Genomic DNA, 6,000 nt, shown 5'->3' on the forward strand with positions numbered 1-6,000 from the left:
GAAAGGAGCCACCGTGTCCACAAAACACCTGTCTCGCATGTCCAATCTGTCCAGCGCTGCTGATCTGAGTTAGTTTGATTGTAATTAGTCCTGCGGAGTGAGCCTCTTGATGAATGTGTTTCTTCAGCTGAGCTGATGATGATGATGATAATCTCCCTGTAAACCAATGAAGGGGCAAGGTTGAGTGAACTTGAGAGGGAGAATTAAGGTAAAGGAGTGTCAAGAGCTTTACAATATTGAAGCGATTCTGAGTTCAGACTTCCTCCACAGGTCTGAAAGTCAAAAACAGCACTTTTAGGGTCCGAAATGACCCTGAAAACTAAATTATGATTGTTTTTTGTTCCAAGAAACCTTGACTAATATTTAAAGTTGGCCTTAGGGGTCAAATATGGTGCCTAAAATGACTATAAAGCAGGTTTGTAGATACACAAACTGACAAAAAATGAAGGTTCATGGAGGTCCGTGTGTCGAAACTCACCCCGAGATGGACTGTAATGGACCTCATGTGCGCTCCTCTAACAGATAATTGAATCTTATCCGTCAGCGCTATTATGACTCACACCTGCTCCAGTGTGAGTCAGATTTCCACAGCAGCAGCTGTTTACAGAGGTCTGTGAAATCTGTAAATGTGAGCCGTCAATTCCCAACCAACAGATCTGAGCACAACACACACCTGCAGAAACACACCGACTCTAATAAACAGGAAGTCGAGCGTGTTTGTGTTAGTTCTTAAACACAGATCTTGTTGAAGTGACCTTGAAAAACAATATAATCTGCAATGTTATTACGTGTATTTGGGAATTGTTTATGTTAATTTTAATTTTAGATGCAGATTGATTGCTATTAGGATTATTAAGTAAATAAAGGACTGTAATTTATAATTATTCTTTTTAGTTATTTGATAATATAAGATACAGTTTTATAATGTTTAAAATAAAGGTCTATTCTTTCCCTTTCAAAAGTTTGGGGTCAGTAAGATTTTTTTAAAAACAAAAATGTATATTTTATTCATCATTGATGCATTAAATTGATTAAAAGTGACAGTAAAGATATTTATGTTGTTACAAAAAAATCCTGTTTCAAATAAATGCTGTTCTTTTGAACTTTCTTTTCATCTGTGAATCCTGAAAAATAAAATGTACCATGGTTTAAACAAAAATATAAACTGTTTTCAACATTGATAATAATCAGAAATGTCATATTAGAATGATTTCTGAAGATCATGTGACACTGAAGACTGCAGTAATGATGCTGAAAATACAGCTGCGCATCACAGAAATAAATTACATTTTAGCAGATATTCATATAGAAAACAGTTGTTTGAAAGTGTAATAATATTTTACAATATTACAGTTTTTACTATATTTTTGCTCAAATAAATACAGCCTTTCTGAGCAGAAGAGAATCTCAAATATATATATATATATATATATATATATATATATATATATATATATATATATATATATATTTGAGAAAGGCTGTATTTATTTGAGCAAAAATATAGTAAAAACTGTAATATTGTATATATATATATATATATATATATATCTATATATATATATATATATAGCACCGAGACTCGAACCTGCGACCTTCTGGTTTTAGTTTTTTTTATGTTTTTGTTAGGAGTTTGTTGTGCTCATCAAGCCTGCATTTATTTGCTCAAAAATACATTACTTTTTTTAATGTTTTTGAAAGCAATTTAAAATAATTGTTTTTAAATTTATTATACTTTAAATTATCATTTATTTCTGTGATGCAAAGCTGAATTTTTAGGATCATTATCACATGATCCTTTAGAAATCATTCTAATATGATGATTCATTATCAAAGTTGGAAACAGTTCTGCTGCTTAATATTTTTTCAGAACATGTGATACTTTTTTAGGATACTTTGATGAATAAAAAGTAAAAAAAAAGATTCATAAAATCAATACTTTTATTCAGCAAGGATGTGTTAAATTGATAAAAAGTGATAGTAAAGAAAATATATTATTAGAATATATATTAGAATTTTTTTTTATTTTGAATAAATGCAGTTCTTTTTAACCTTTTATTCATCAAATATATTTGACAGCAGAACTGTTTCCAACACTCATAATAAATCAGAATATTAGAATGATTTCTAAATGATCATGTGATAGACTGGATGTTACATGTGACACTGAAGGCTGGAGTAATGATGCTGAAAATTCAGCTTTGCATCACAGGAATGAATTATTTTTTTAAAGTATATTCAAATAGAAAACTATTATTTTAAGTTGCAATAATATTTCTGTATTTTTGATCAAATAAATGCAGGCTTGATGAGCAGGAGAGATTTTTTTCAAAAACATTAAAAATAGTAATGTTTCCAAACTTTTGGTCTGTACTGTATATACATGTATATATATTTATATATATATTACTACATCAGTTGTGTTTGTTGATGTCCTAAATGCCACTGATAAACATAAAGATGGACGACGCATACAGAAACAGTCCGCTGATGTTCTTAGAAAGACGCTGCGTCTGAGTCTCTGCTGATCTGAAGCGTGAAGTCCAGTGAGGAGACGCAGCAGGTGTGGGAACACTGTACGGTTCGGGAAGGGATTTGTGAAGGAAATAGTGATTGTTCACACACTGATCTCCATGACCAATCACTGCTCTGTGTGTGTGTGTGCGTGTGTCTGTGTGTGTGCGTGTGTGTGTCTGTGTCTGTGTGGGTGTGTGTGTGTGTGTGTGTGTGTGTGTGTGTGTGTGTGTGTGTGTGTGTGTGTGTGTGTGCAGAGAGGGGCAGACTGCTGTCAGAGCTCTTCCACCCAGACACTTTCGTGAACGCACTGTGACAGGAGACTGCCAGGTGATGAACTGAACACACCTTTCTGAAGTGAACTTGAGGAGACTTATGCCAGAGTTATTATAGTTAACTAAAAAAAAAAAAAAAAAAAAAAAACTTTTGTTAGTTGAAATAAATATTTTTAACTGAAATAAAATAAAACCTATAAAATTTGATTTTTTTTCTCATTGCATTTAGTTTAACTTGATGTACTATAATAACTAAAGCTAAAACGAAAATAAAAATGGGGGAAAAAACTATATAAACAAAATACTAATAATTAAGTATTAATAGTAATTATGAATGGTGGTAAAATTTAAATAATCTTATTAATAAAAACTATAATAATATCTCAGTTATACTGTACAATAACTCTGTCTACTAAATTTAAAGGAATAGTTCATGCAACATAACATTTGTTGTAAATGCACTGACCCTCAAGCCATCCAAGATCAGGATGAGTTTGTTTCTTCATCAGGTTTGCAGAAATGTAGCATTGCATCAGTGTCTCAGCAATGGATGCTCTGCAGTGAATGGGTGCCGTCAGAATGAGAGCTGATAAAAACATCACAATAATCCACAAGTAATCCCCAGCACTCCAGTCCAGCAGTTAACATCTGGAGAAGACAAAAGCTGAAACAAATCCATCATTAAGACGAGTCCATGATCCATAATAACACTTCCTCCAGTGTAAAAGTGTTCTGGTCTGAATCAGGAGAGAAATCTGCACAGATCCAAGCACCATTTACAAGCTAAAACAGCTCTAAACAAATATGTGGGTTGATTTAAATGTGAGAGACAACAGGAGACGGAATTTTTCCACATACACCTGCTAAAATAAACGTGAGTTAATTTACCTAAAAACACCTGCTGAACTAAACTTAGGGGCACGCAAGTTACCTCAAGTCACGTACCGTTGTAAACTCAACGCGAGGTAATTTATTCCACATACACCCACTAAACTGAACTTGTGGTGTCTTACGTAACAAATACCTGCTAAACTATCACCTGCACACCTGTTAAACTAAACTCATAAACATTTACTCAACTAAATGTGAGGTGTGCTACTCTAAAATCAGCTCATTTACATAAAGAAGTTTTAAAGCTACAGCAACAAAAACTTTTGGAAGGATCTAAATGTCCATGTTTTCAGATTTCATTTTTCTGGATTGTGTTTTAACGGTTTGATACAATTTGAGTCATTAAGTAGAATGTCTAATCACATGAATTCTAACCCTAAACATTCATAAAATCAATGTTGTTGTTGTTATAGTAATATTACTACTATTATTATTATTTTGAGAAGTGCATTTTTGTGGTTTAATAATTACTGATGCTATTCTGTGTCGCTATTTGAATTGAATTCATTTTGCAGCCCAACTTTTGAATTATTCATTAAAAACTGGCTAAATGCTTTGAAGTGAATTCCATTTTTATATCTGGATTCTGCAATTCTATCGTTGTTTTGTGCATTGCAGACATCGTATTGTACTAACAGAGGGTGAAAATGAAATAAAATTATAGCGAACATAAGTAAAGTTCAGGGGAAAATATAAGATGCTTTGTTTGAATGTCTTCTTTCTGTCTTTCTGTTCGGCTGATGAGCTGATCTTTGGACAGTCTGAAGTTTGTGTCCTCATGGAGGGGTCAGATCATTAATGCTAAACTACAAGTGAAGGTGTTTAACATAACAGGAATAAACTGAACTCTGCTGCTTCATGTTAACTAAACTCTCTCTGTCTGTAAGTTGCCGGTTGTGTTTTTGATGGAAAGCGTCTGACTGAGAGCAATCATGAATCTCCCAGCATGTCTGCTGTCCCTGCGGGTTACATGGCCTGGATCCCGCAGGTTACACACACTTTATCCTCTAATTATGCTGATATGATGTTTCCAGTGATGGATTATAGAGTGTGTGTGTTATTCTCTGGACGAGTGCATCTCTTTGCTCGTGTACAGCAGCGCAGAGCGTCAGCGCGTGGTGACAAATGTGCAGCTGCCGCGTGCCAGAGCGGAGCGGCGCTCTTCCTCAAACAGCAGTAACACACACACACACACACACGCACACACACACACACACACACACACACACACACTGAGGCGTTTCCACAATCCATTTCTATGACCGCACTTCATGTCTTTGGCTGAATGTGGTGGTGTTTCTGTCTTGATCTCTGCACTAAAGCTGCTGTGAGACTGTCATTTTTTATTCAGTCTTGTTGCAGGTATTTATATTATTAAATAAGAGTTTTACATAAAGATCAAACACGCTCTCTCTATTTAATTTCATTTGATTTTAGGACTTTATTGGCATGACAAAAACTGTGCATATGTCGACGCAACTTAGCTTTGTGCAGTGAGAAATCCTGGTTAATCTAACAGATAAAAAAAAATTAAAAAGTAACCAAATAAAATCAGTTCTAAGTAGTATATAACACAGATATTTAATACAAATACAAATAAAAGGGGAGGGAAGGAAAAAATCTAATCAAATAAATTGTAAAACACTGAATTTAACAAACAGATAATAATTTTAACTTTTTTTATTTAATATACTTTATCTTGTCAGTCTTATGTTAGTTAACTAAAACTAAAACCATAGAAATAAAATAAACCTTTAACTAAAATAAAATTAAAATATATATATATATATATTATAGTATATATATATATATATGTATATATATATATATATATATATATATATATATATATATATATATATATATACACATATGAAAATGTAAAACTTTTTTTCATGAAACTTTTCACAAATTTCCTTTAGTTTTACTTGACATACTAAAATATATAAAACTGAAAATTAAATAAAAATGAATTAAAGCTATAGACATTAAAAAAATAATAATAATGAAAAAACTCAACTAAATTACTAAATATTTAACTAAAATGTAAATTAATATGGAAAACAAATTCAAAATATTAATAATTTGGTCCTTTTTAATCCAAATGAAATATTTGACGTTCTGACAGAATGATGAATCAAAAAGAAGACTGTTCATTCGTCACACGGGAAATGAAAGCTCAAGTCGAGCACAGTGCGTTGTGGTATGCAGAATGTCACACTGATTGTTTGCTTCACATTGTGACAAATGTAGCTGGGTTTGATTTCATCTGGGTTCTGTACTGTGCGCAGTATCATACTACAGTAACAGTGAGGGGAGT

The sequence above is a fragment of the Cyprinus carpio genome, chromosome B15 (assembly GCF_018340385.1).
Source record: "Cyprinus carpio isolate SPL01 chromosome B15, ASM1834038v1, whole genome shotgun sequence".
NCBI lineage: Eukaryota > Metazoa > Chordata > Actinopteri > Cypriniformes > Cyprinidae > Cyprinus > Cyprinus carpio.